Raw genomic sequence first — 14,001 nt, 5'->3', positions numbered from 1 at the left:
GTCTTTGTCTGTGGTTTTGGTCAATCTGGCTATAATGTGTCTTGGAGAAGATCTTCTTGGGTAGACTCTATTTGGGGTCCTTTGTATTTCTTGAGACTGGAGCTTTGAGTGCCTCTCTAGGTTTGGAAAGTTTCCTTGCATAATTTCATGTAATAGATTATTAATGCCCTTATGAGTCTCTTTCTCTTCTGGAATGCCAGTTATCCAGATGTTTGGATGTTTGATGGTATCTAGTACTTTTCGTATTTTATTCTCATTTTGGGGGCAATTTTCTCAGTCTTCGTGGTGGATTTTTCTAGGCCAGAAATTTTCTCTTCTATGTTTGAGACTCTATTTTCTGTGTGATCTAGTCTGTTTTTAATACTTTCAAGCGAGATTTTTGACTTCCTGTATTATAGCCTTTGTCTCTAACAGTGCCATCTGATTCTTTTTTAAAGTGTGTAATTCCTCTTTTAGATCTTGCAAGAATTTCCTCACCTCCTAGAACTCATCAGTTCCTTTCTCTTTTCTCTTCTGCAGTCCATTGTCTCTCTTTTCTTCCATCTCTGTTAGCTTTGCCATTATGAATGTTCTAAATTCTTCATCAGACGTTTCCATAATTTCCATTGAACTGCTTGTGGATGAAGAGGAGTTATTCTTTTCCCTTGGAGGAGAGGTATTTTCTTGATTTCCCATATTTCTTGTAGCCCTGTGGTGATTTCTGGTCATGTGATGGATGGTGTGTTTCTTCCTAATTCTTTTTTTTTTTTTTTTTTGAGGTTTTTTACTATAGGGTACGTGCGCTTGCCAGACAGACAGAGAGAGACAGAGAGACAGAAAGTGAGAAATCACCCCCCAGAGGGGATGGCCACACCGCAATCCCTTCTCCTCCATTCTCCTCTCGGGATCTTGGGCACGCACGCACACGCGCCCGGCGTGAGATTTAAGCCACCGGGTCTGAGACGCGAACCGCGGTCGACCACGTGGGAGTCCAGCGACATAGCCGTTACGCTAACTGCTGGTTCCCTGTTTCTTCCTAATTCTTGAAATTCAATCTGAACATTTAGGAACAAGCAGAAAGAGGTGATCTGTAATCTGTTTGCCATTTTGTTGTGATTGCTTTGTGCAGCAGATTCAGTAGATATTGAGGAGTATGTTAGCCCTAATAATATCTGGATGTTTACCTACAGTGCCCTTAGATCCATCTAGAAACACAGTAAATGGATATTCAGGTGTGGAGAGATGATAAAAAGGAAAACCAAAAAAAAAAAGAGAGAAAGAGAGAGAGAGAGAGAGAGAGAGAAACAACAACAAAGAAATGAAAAAAAAAAGAAGAAAAAAGAAACTAAAAAAATATTATAATTATTGTTTTTCTTTTTTTTAAAAAAAGCACAAAATAGAAAATCTTCTCCTGAAAACCTGCCTCACACCTCTCCTGCCTGAGCAGGAGGAGCAGAGGGGATTACTAACAAGACAAAAGGCAGAGTTGGGAGCAAGAGAAAAATTTTACCTTTAAAAAAATTTTAAAAAGGAAAAATTACAAAAAAAAAAATGAGAAGACAGAAGCAGAGAGAGACAGAGACAGAGACACACAGACAAAGATAGAAGGCTAGAGGAGCTCCCTACAACACTAGGTTGTTTGCTGGAGGCTGAATTATCAGTAGGAAATCTTCCTTTCTCTTGTACCCTGAAATGACTAGTTCTCAGAAGCCATGAGGAATCTTCTCCTGAAGGCCTGCCTCACGCCTCTCCTCTTCCTCTCACATTTTATTGATCACACAATTTCTTAAATAATCTAACTACTTTCAATAGCAAGTTCAGCTGGTAATTTCAAGAAAAGCAGTTTTGGATTGGTAAGGAAATTTGCTTAAAACTTAAAGCCTGGAAACAGGTTAGGATTCTGTTCAAATAGTAGGTACATGAACCTATCAACAGCTCAAGAAAGAACAAAAACTCTTAAAACCAGACAACAAAGCCTAGAAGAAAAGCAGAAATATTTTAGTCAAAAGTCACAGAATCCTATTTCACTAGTTCAGTCTCATGTACTTAATCTATCTTCTGTAGTGGTTCAATCTTCCCAATTGAATTCTAGGTTAAGATATTCAACTCCAGACTTAACCTTACGATTAAGTTGGCCATTTTCTTAGTTTTTGAACTCTTATTTCTGTGCATCTGCATTTAATTTTCCTGACATAGCACTCCCTTGAGAACTTCTTGGAGATCTGGTCTGGTGCTGGTAAATTCTTTCAGGTTTTGTTTATCTGAGAATGTTCTTGTATTTTCTTCCCATATGAAGGATAATCTTGCTAGTACAGTATTCTTGGTTGAAATTGCTTTTCCCTTAACACTTTGAATATATTTTCCCATTTTTCTCTTCGCTCGCATTGTTTCCAATGAGAGGTCTGCTGTTAGTCTGATGGGATATCCTTTGTAGGTAACTTGCCATTTCCCTCTTGCCAATCTTAGTATCTTGTCTTTGTCTATGGATTAGGTTAGTCTGGCTATAATGTGTCTGGGAGAAGATCTTGGGTTAATGCTACTTGAGGTCCTTTGTATTTTTGGGAACTGGATCTTTGAATGCCTCTCTAGGTTTGGAAAGTTTACTTGCAGGATTTCATAGAATAGATTATCCATGATTTTATGAGTCTCTTTGCCTTCTGGGATGCTAAATATTCAGATGTTTGGATGTTTGGTGGTAGCTAGTACTTCTCATATATTATTCTCAAATTTTGGAACAATTTTCTCAGTCTTTGTGGTGGAATTTTCTAAGCCAGAAATTTTCTCTTCTATGTCTGAGATTCTATTTTCTGTATGATCTAGTCTGTTTTTAATACTTTCAAGGGAGATTCTGACTTCCTGTATTATAGCCTTCATCTCTAACAGTTCCATTTGATTCTTTTGTAAAGTGTGTAATTCCTCTTTTAGATCTTGCAAGAATTTCCTCACCTGCTGGAACTCGTCAGCTCTTTTCTCCTTTCTCTTCTGCAGTTCATTGTCTCTCTTCTCTTCCATCTCTGTTAGCTTCACCATTATAAATGTTCTAAATTCTTTATCAGACATTTCCATGATTTCCATTGAACTGCTTGTAGATGAAGAGGAGTTATTCTTTTCCCTTGGAAGAGAGGTATTTTCTTGCTTTCCCATATTTCTCATGGCCCTGTGGTGATTTCTAGTTTTCTGATGGATAGTGTGTTTCTTCCCACACTTGAAGTTCAATCTGAGCACCCAGGAGCGTCCAGAAAAGGAAACAGAGAGAGAGAAACAACAGCAACAAAGTAACCAAGAAATAGAGAAAGAGAGAAGAAAAACACTATAAAACTAAAAAATATTTTTTTCTAAGAAAAAAGCAAACATTTGAAAACCACCTGGCACACTTGCATTCCATGCGAAATCACTAGTTCTCAGGAGCCATGAAGGTGTCTTCTCGAGGCCTGTTTCCTTGCCTCTCCACTCATGTTTGTGGGCTGGAGGCTGAATTATCACTGAAAAATCTTCATTTCTCTTATTCCCCAGAAATCACTAGTTCTCAGGAGCCATTAAGGTGTCCAAAAAACTAAGTTTTATAATGAATAGCGAGAAATAACTATCAGAATATTCCAGAAAAATCTCCAGCAGTGAAGACCAATCTGAAAATAGATTGCATAGAAACTAACTGAAAAACAGGAGGTAGATTCAATACACTGTATCTGTAAAGTAGTACCAGACTACCTGGTTGAACTATATCATTATAGTCACTAAATTATTAGTGGGGTGATTAAAAATATTTTCTGGAAGAAACACAGCTTATTTTTTTAAATAGGACATTGTAGAAAAAGGGAGAACATGAGAAAAGTCATGGAGATATGAAATAGTGTGATGCACTGAAGTAACTATGAACTGTTCTGGAAACTTCATGTTGGTTCCTTTGACTTCTTTGTTTTTAAACACATGCCCCCCAAAATATCTGAAGCCTACTGCAGTCTACCACACTCAGACCACCCTGATAGGAACCAGACCCAGAGACTGGGATAATACTATGGTCTTGAGCAGGATGACAGTCAAATTTTCTTTATCGGTGTGTGCTCAAATGTATGTTGTCTTCACACATTTCAAAATTAAACAGAAATAACCTTTACATCATCAAGCAGGTTTTTCTTTGTAGTTGGAAACCAACTTTATTATTAAACTAATTTTTCTTTACAGAAAATAAGTCTCTTCAAAAAGATACATTCCTTCACTTAATCAATGGTAAAAAGGCTTATTAACAAAAATAAAGCCTAAACATCTTAAATAGGAATACAAACAAAAGAAAGATCATGAATGTATAGGAAAAATGTATTTTTACTTAAGCAATTATATGAATGAGGTTGTTTTTCATTTTATTTTACCCAAAGCAAAAACTTTTGCTTCTCAAGGGGAAACATGTAAAAATTAAAATCTAAACATGAAAATATGCAACATAAAAAAATAAGAAGTATCTTCATTACCAAACAGATGAACAAAGTTCTCAGATACTCAGATAATTTCTTTTTATAATTATTTGTTTAATTTTATGTATTCATTAATTTATTTAAATTTGACAAAAGAAAGAGGAAAAGTAAGAAAACAAGAGCCAGGTCTGAGACATGAACCATGGTGGGCCATGTGGGAGTGTCCAGAACGTTAATTACCACACCACCTGCTGGTCCCCACATTCAGATACTTTCTGAGCCATCAAAGGTTTCATTCTTTTGAGACGTATTAGGATGTTTTCAGTGCTGAGACTATTTGTAGCACTTACACTGTATACAAAGCAGCATTATACTACTATGGTTCACTTTGATAAACACAAGTTTTTAAGTTTTATGCCACAATTTACCAATGCAGCATACAGTGAACACAATGACAAATATTCATTTCTCCCATCTGAAACTGATGCTGCTATTACTCTTTAAGCACATGGAATAATGCCTTGTCTTCTTCCCTATAATAAGCAATTTAATGAAATATCACTTTCATAAATAAACAGACATCATGAATGATGCAGTCTGGCCTATAATAATATCTGGAGATATGGCCCTCCTGCCCTTTTGGTATAGGGTCGGTGCCAACACACATACACTCCTAGATGTGCAGGAACAACCCAAAGGAAAGAAAGAATAGCGATTTCACCATCAAACTAAAAACCCAACATGACTGAATTGAATTCTAATATCTGCACTCATTGTGTGGACACAGTCCCTTCAAACACTTTGCCCAAGTCACGAGTTTTACCTTTCAGAAAACAGACACTACAATTTCTTTCAACACCCATCCTGCTGGGCTACAGTCCCAGACAGGAAAAAGGGATGAGGTTGACCTGATGTGAGTCAAGCAAAACTTTGGCTACCTGATGGAGAGTCCACCCATCATGGCGCTCAAAGGGCCCATTGTCCTCCTCAGCTCTATAAAGCAGCTGCCCCGTTTCTCCCAGCACAGATTGGGAGCAGCTCTAGAGCCTCTTTCAAGATGCTGCTGATCCTGCTCTCCGTGGCCTTGCTGGCCCTGAGCTCAGCTCAGAACCAAGGTAACGATAAAATGAGAAGATGGGGACGGGGGTGCTATGACTCTGCTTGCAGCTTAAGATGCCACAGTGCAGATTAGGGAGAGGAGGAGAGAGGAGAAGGGAATGGAAGTAACATGGGGTATACAGTTCTCACGAGATGGACAAAAGCGATTACATTCTCACTTCATGGTATGGCCTTATACTTTAATGTACAGTTGGAATACAAAAAGAATTTTGACCTGAAAATGAAAAGTTAGGTAGATTGCATGTTTAGAAAAATTTGTCTGTGCTGAGAATATGGGGTATGACAGAAGGTCCAGCTGTGAAGATCTGAAGTAATTGAAGTAGGTGGTGGAGGATGCCAGTCTTCATGAGCAGTGGACGCCCTATGGCATCTGTCTCTATAGATGGAGATACATGCCAGAACTAGCAATATTTCAGAGAGAGAGGATGAAGCAATAAATTGGTCTCTCTACACACAGAATACAAATAGAGAGAGAGAAATATCATGGCCCAAGTTTATCCTTTATCTCCCACCTTATTTAATATTTTCATATGCTGCGAATAGCGCTGTGAGATCGTATGCAAAAGTTTACTACTATGTTCTCCCCATGAGAGAGCACGTTAATATAAACAAAATACAGGAGCTGGCAGATGGCATGGTGGTTAAGGTGCTGGACTTCCCCATGGTCGAACATGCTTGAGTCCCAGGCCCAGCAGCCTGAAAGTCACACAAGGCAAGTGCACATATATGCACAAAATCCTGAGAGGAGAATACAGAAGAAAGGAGGGTAGTGTGGCTGTTCCCCCTGGAAGATGAATTCTTTCTTTTCCTCTATCTGTCTCTCTCTCTCTGGCAAGCACATGCGCCCTATGGTAAATATCTTAAAAAGTTAAATAAATAAATAATTATATATACACACACAAAAGGCAGAAAGAGAGGAAACAGAAATCCTGAAATGTGGCATTAATTACAAACTGCTGATGTTGTTAAGGTTTGAGTATTCCTCAGAGTAGACAAAAGAAGCTTCTCTGTTTCGAGTTTGTAGTTGAGACTGGGCAGTGGAATACTCCTTCCCTACCAGTTCACCCTTTTCAACAACATCACAGAGAAGGGCTAAAGACTAAGTTAGGGAAGGTCCACGTGGTGGTCAGTGGGGCCCTACACTGTTGAACACCTGTGAGCTGTGAAAGCCTCCTGACCTAACCATCATTTTATCCTCTGCTTTTCTCCCTAGATGTCAGCAATGAAGGCTCTTCTCCCGACTTAATTGGTAAAGCCCCACTGGTCCTCTGTCAGCTTCTCTTGTTTTTTCCTCTCAGGAATGTTTACTTCTCTAGTGTCTTCCTATCATCATTTCTTGTAAGGAAAGGATTGATGTCAATTCCCGATAAGGATACAGATACACATCTCTAACCTTGGGTCCAGGGACCCTACACAGGGCCAATAACTTGAATCATGGAGCTTCTGGCTCCCATGAGAACAGAGTAACTTCGCTCTTTCCCAGGCTAGAAATGACCACTGAATGGATGACATGTAACAGAAAGTGACCTTGTTCAGTGTTCCCTATCCTATTAAGAGCCCACCACCTGCTCCCACCTTCCCAGTGTGCCCCATTATGGTTTCAGATGAAAGTGTACAGAAATCATCTGAGTCCCCTTTATCTGTGATTCTCCCCTCCTCTGTGATCCTATTCCTGATAAAAAAAAAATTGCTACAGCTCTTCAGTAACCCATGGGGGAGCATCACTTTGTCTCTCTCCCAGTAGGTCTCTGCTTGGGTCCTGGACTAGGGAAACAGCTCTAATTTTCACGTAGTGTTCAGATGCCCAGCCTCGGAGTCCCTGTTCACTCATATTACAGCACCCTCAAAACAGCATGCAACACACCTGATACCACGGTCCCTTGGCCTCTCTTCTGTCTTGGAAACATTTTATGGGAACTCTATGATGTCCAAGACTAGCACTTGTAAGAGCATTAACTCGTGCTCAAAAGCAAAGAAATGACACTCACTTTCAAGAGTATGCTGATAAAATCAAGCACTGTATGAACAAGCAGTTGTAGGATCCAGGGAAGCTAGCAGTTGAGAGCCAGGTTCTGGGAGAAAGCGACTGTGAGAGCAGGTAAGAGAGGTAAAAAGAGGGGAGATGCTTCATCACTAAGTCATATAATTGTGCTGTTCTCATACAAATGTAGCGAGTTCAAGCCAGAGCCAAGAGGTGGACTCTGAGAGACCACCACCTGAGGAACCCAGCCCTCCTTCCAATGATGGAAACCAGGATGATGGGCCTCAACAAGGACCACCCCCACAAGGAGGCAATCACCACCATCCACCACCACCTCACCCTGGGAAGCACCACGGACCACCCCGACTAGGAGCCCATCATTTTCGTCCTCATGGAAAGCCCCATGGACCTCCACCTCCCCAGGGGGGAAACCCACCACCTCCCCAGGGGGAAAGATCACCACCACCCCAAGGTGAACCATCCCAGTAATCAAGAATGGCAGGTAGGACTCCATTTTGCTCTATCACATGTCTGACATCTACACTTCTCACACTTGTGTGTGCCAGAGAGGCAACTGAAGACATGTAGAAATTGCAGTGCTGGACCCTATTGTAAGAGTCAGAGTTAGGTATTCTGGGATAGGGTACAAGACTGTGCCATTAACAACTTCTTCAAGGTAATGCTGGTTTGGGAAGCACTGTCCATATGATTCCATTTCCCAGTGATTTCCTGTCTCCTTTTGGTTTCAAATGAAAAAGTAGAGCAGTGTGGTCCCCTTGGAGCTCAGCCTCCTGTCCTAGCAGTCAGTGAATTCCCATATCAGGTGGCTGTCATGACCACTCTGCTCTGTCTTGCCTCATACCAGGCTTTCTCTCACGTCCACTCTATCTGTTGGATTGTATTTTAACTTGGTGCTGGTGAACACTGTCTAGTGTTTTAAATAATTACTTTTAAATTAATACTTACCCAAGTTAAAAAAAAACTGAACAAAAATGTATGAAAATGAGTCTTACAAATGTATGTCATCCTTACTCCCCATTTCCCTCCCTAAAAGTCATCACTGTGAACTCTTATGACTATCATTTTGGCAATACCTTTATGGACACTAGTACTTTTGAAAAGTTTGTGGAAAATGCAATTAAAGTACAAGTTTACTATGGTTAAAAGGAATTTGAAATCCATGTACTTTTCTCGAAATACATATTTTCCATGATCTTTTTAAAAACACACTCCCTTTAGACCAGCAGATGGTATAATGGCTATGACACTGGACTCCCATGTAGTCGACTGAGGTTCGAGTCCTGGACCCAGTGGCTTAAACTCACACTGTGTGTGTGTTCCCATGAATCTGGGAGGAGAATGGAGGGTAAGGAATTGCGGCATGGCCATCCTCTCAAGGGTGATTGCCTGGTTTCAGTCTCTCTGTCTTTCTGGCGAACGCACACATTCTAGAGCAAAAACCTATCAAAAAAAAAAAAAAAACTACTCTCCTCATGTAGGAATATATATAAAATCTTCTTTCTTACAAATGATATCAGTCATTATAAGCAACTCTGTGTGTGCTCTCTTCAGATAACATATATTTATGAAAATTTCATGTCAATATATTTTTCCATAGTTTTTCCTTGGTCATCATTGTTTGTTTATTATATAGTTTTATTTGAGGGGGTTGGCTTTCTGTGTGTGTGCTTTGTTTTGTATTGTTTTTTTGACTGTTTGCAATAGTATTCTATTCTATTGTGCTGCTAAGCTTTGACTTGTTTAGGGAACATGCTATCACTGGATTGTTTTAACTAGTTTCAGTTTTTCACTATGAAAAGATATTTTACAGCGACTATCTTTAAAAAATACTAATACACCCTTGAACATGTTGATAGCTAACAAAACATAAACACTCTAAGAGTGATCTTTTTACTCATCTTGTAAGCAGCAGCTCAAATCAAAATACCTGCTAGGTGCACAAGAGTGAACAAAAATAAATTGAGAAGAAAGGGCACCAGAGGCAAGAAAAAGAAAATGGGCTCTCAGCTACCTCACTTCATGAATACCAGAATGAGATTAGAAAATTCCAGTCACATGGTTTTCCCTATTAACTTCCTTGTTTGTTTGTTTCAGAAAGTGAATTAGAAGAGAATGTCCTTCAGAAAGCCATGACATTGGAACCATGTGGACATAACTTTATCTTCAAAATACCAATAAAATAATCATCATGCAATTTTTGACTGCCATCTCTCTGTCTGGGTTTTGTGAAGGGATGGGAGGGTCCTAAACACAAAATAAGAAAGTTCAGGGCCCCTTCTCATGGATGCTTCTAGCAAGACTTCCTCCTCCTATACACTCAAGTCAGCTGCCAGATGAAGGAATTCCCATTGTCCATACCCTGATCTGGGATCTATAACACTAAAGCAACTCGTAAAATTATTTTCAGATCTCTTTCTGATATGCTAGTGCTTAATGAAAATAATAAAAATATAATAAATGTGAGGAACTTGAGAAATAGGACAACATTGGACCCAAGTTAAAAATACAAGCAATTTAAATGTACATTTTCACCCTTTTAGATTATCATGTACCTTATGGTATATAGTTCAAAATACAAACATATACAAAACCAACCACTTTTTTTTTATTGCCCAAAACTGCATTCGCTTTCCAAAGAAAAACAGAGAGAAAGAGAGGAAATATCCCCCTAATAAATTGTGTCACAGTGCAAAAGCCTCTCCTCTGTTTCTCATCCTGTTGGGATTCTGTGCCTGTATCCACACACTCTGGGCATGTTTTTCAAGCCACTTGGACTGAGATTCAAACCACAGTCAGCCATATGGGATTTGCCTTACTTAGCCAGTAGGCCATAGAGTCAGCCTCACCAACTACTTTTATATAAATAATACCCTGCTGCTAAAGTCTAACACAAACATAAAACCAGCCTGGGTTACTCCACCAACTAGATCTAGAAAAATAAGATCTCTAGCCTGGGGCCAGCTGGTGGTACGGTGGCTAATGCTTGGATCCCAAATGGTCAACTGCATGGTTTGAGTCCCAGACCCAGTAGTTTAAAAAACACTCTGGTTGTGTGTGCATGGGCACTCAAAATCCTAAGAGGAGAACAAGGAATTGGGACATGCCCATCCCCCATGAAGGGGTACTTTCTCACTGTCCATGAAGAGCAGCCCAATCTGAACAAACATGATGACCTTAAGACACATGCAGAATTAGAGTTCCATGTCAACATCAGCCAATTATCATCTGAAAACAATTGGCTTTGCATTCCATTTCCTCTTCTCCCATTTTCTGCCCTATGAAATAATAAACCTGAGGCTGGTTCAAGGTGAGGTTTTTTCCATCAAAGAAGTTGGGCCCACCCAATCCTTGCTTTTCTATACTTATAAGTCTTTGTGTGTTTATTTTTATGTTAATTTCTAATCCACAACCCCCCTACTTAGAAAAACTTGTTCTATCAAGTGGGTCCCAACAACATTCTCTCCCTCTCTCTCTCATCTCTTCCTGGCAAGTGCATATGCCCCATAGCAAAAAAAAAAAAACAAAAAAACTGTAAGGTGAAAAAAAAAAAAAAAAAAAAAAAAAAAAAAAAAAAAAAAAAAAGTTAAATCTATTCTGTCTGTGATGTGAAAAATAATAGACTCCCAAAGAGCCACACCCTTTCATCCCCAGAATAAGACATATTAAATCATGTGGCAAAAGGGAATTAAGGCAGTTAATCACTGAACTTAAAATAGAAAATTTTCCTGTATCACCAAGATGGACTCAATGTGATTACGTGGTCCTTCAATGTGGAAGAGGAAGGTAGAAGAGTCAGCACTAGGATGATGCGCTGTCATGTGATACCACAGGCTATTGCTAGCTTTGTAGAGCAACAGAGCTCAGGAATGTGGCCAAGAAAATGGGATTCTTCCCTAGAGCCTCCAGAAGTTCCGTTAGTTCTAATACACAGATTTTCTAAAGAGAGATTCAAGACAGACATCTAACCTAACATAAGATAATAAGCCCAGATGTGTTAAGCCACTAGTTTATGGTGGTATGTTATAATAGCAATAAGAAAACTAACACAGTTCTCACAGGTTAATTTCCTACTATGCTGTGTCACATGTCAATAAAGATTCCTGACTAGGCCAGCCCTGTGGACTGGTGATTAAGAGAGCTGGATCCCACATAGCCAAGTGCAGAGTTCAAATTTCAGCCTTAGTGGCTTGAAAAATAGGGCAGGTATGTGTATGTGCTGCTCAAAATCCTGACAGAGTGGAGAAATGCAGACAGGATTATGGCATGACCATGCTCCACCAGAGGTTGCTTTCTCCTCTACCTCTTTGCCTCTCTCTGGTAAGTACATGCATCCACCTTCTGGCAAAGAAAATGAAAGAAAGAATAGATCTGTTTCTAAGATACCAGAAAAATAAATCATAGGTATTTCTCTCCTTTTTTTCTTTTTTAATTGCAAGAAGGTGCATTTGCTTGCCAGTAAGAGAAAGAGGTGAAAGCATTCCTCAATGGGGCCCATACACAAAGCAATTTTTTCTCCATTTCTCCATTCTGTCAGGATTTGACCCCTGCATACATACGTGTTCAGCATGTTGTTTTTAAGCTGCCAGGACAGCTTGCTTAACCACTAGTATACAGGGCTGTCCCTGTTATGAATATTAATATGTTAATATAAGACAACTAAGCAATCTGTTTCCCCATTATATATATGTATATATACCTCAAAATTCAATTCAAATCAACGTTTATGCACTCTGTCACTCTGTAGTAAATAGGACACAGCTAAGACTAGCCCCTCTCCCATCCTTACACAATTCGCACTACCCAGCCTAGGATCTTGCCATTTCCCCTCAGCTATATCCATCCTGTGTTTCATTAGTTTTCCAGTTTTGTGATCTCAGCAGTATAGAGGGGGCTTGTTTAGAAGCTCAGAATCTTCTTAGAAAGTGGCAGATAGCAGAGTGACAGTCACAGTTCATGGAAAATTTGCTTTATTTTTCTAAGTACAAAAAAGAAAATAAAAAATAAATATCAGGACTTAGCAAGAGAAACAAGAGAACCTGATGTTCAACACAATCAGCCCCATCCTTTCTCCTTTTCCACTGAGACCTTGGGCAGGTAACATAATTTCTTAAGGTGTCATTCCTTATCCTGTCTCATCCCTTGTGCTGTAAATGAGAGTCACACCTTATCCGGGAATCCATTTAGTGCATGAAGAAACCATTTCAAGGGCTTCAATAAAAGGCATGAGTGAGGTGAAAGACTAGCACTGTTGCATTGAGCCCTAGGCTTTGGAGTTTTAACTGGATTATGTGTTCTAGTCACCCGAAAATCTGACAGCTTTTCTTCAGGCTCTTGGTTGAATAAGATTCCATGGAATGAACTATTGGATCACTGGGAATGTCATGATCCATTTTGCATTAAAAAAAAATAGTAAAATACATCATGAATTTTCCAACAACCTAGTAGAATCCACACAGAGAAATAGAAAGCTAGGAATTTTGGAAGCTCAAGGGAGAGGCCTTGTTTACTATGTGCCTTTTTAGTTACTGAGAATCCAGTCAACTGGGCATAGAATATAAACCTCATGGAGGAAAGAACTTTTCTTTAATGTCCCGCTATGGTTTCATGGCAAATATCAGCATCTAGGAAATATTAAGGGTAGAATCCTTTTCCAGTGTATTAAATCCATTGTTGAAAATGGCATTAAGTCCCTAGTAAGAAATCATGAATAAGAGAAAAGAAACTTACAAACATATAGTGAGATGCATCATCTCTTTTTCTGGAGGAGCCAAGCTATTCTGCAAATTAAGAAATGATTTTTATTCACTTTCAGGCAGTATCATTCTCACTGTTTCTGGCAGTCTTTCGGCAGCCTCAACAAATGTTAGCAAAGGTGGGATTTCACTGAGTCTGGGACACTAAAGACTTCCTTCTCCTAATGTTCAAGGCACTCTGAAATTCAAGGCTGAAAAACCACCAATGGAAGTGGAAAGCAAAATGTACCACCAGGAAAAGATTTGGTTAAGGTTTGGTCTCCACTCACACTCAGATCCTAAGAGTCACACATGAACCAAACATATCTCCACATGCTAATGTGAGCCAAACATGTCTCCCCATGCTAGTACCATGTTCACTCTTCTCCCCAAGAATGGGTTCACCTAAGAAAACATGATGCCTGTGTGAGAAAGACATGAAAAGGGGTTGGGAGACCAGAGTCCCACTGTTTGAGTCTGTTCTCTAAAGCCTTCAAAGAAAAAAAATGCCTCGACTCCAAGGACTGAGAAAAAAGCAAAGGTCTTTAGTCTTCTCCATGATTCCAATCAAGATTTATTGAGAATTTGCATCTGCTAGATAAAGAAAAGTAAAGAGAGTATTAGTCCATGCAGAAAATCGAATCTCGTATGTTGAAGGCAAAACCTCTGATCTATCCAGAATATACTGCATACTGACTTAATCATGCATTAGTTGTCATCAATAATTTTCTAGCTTTTATATATATATATATATATATAC

This window comes from Tupaia chinensis, unplaced genomic scaffold, assembly GCF_000334495.1.
Source record: "Tupaia chinensis unplaced genomic scaffold, TupChi_1.0 Scaffold143728_1, whole genome shotgun sequence".
NCBI classification, from domain to species: Eukaryota; Metazoa; Chordata; class Mammalia; order Scandentia; family Tupaiidae; genus Tupaia; species Tupaia belangeri.
Note: the sequence above shows the minus strand (reverse complement) of the source record.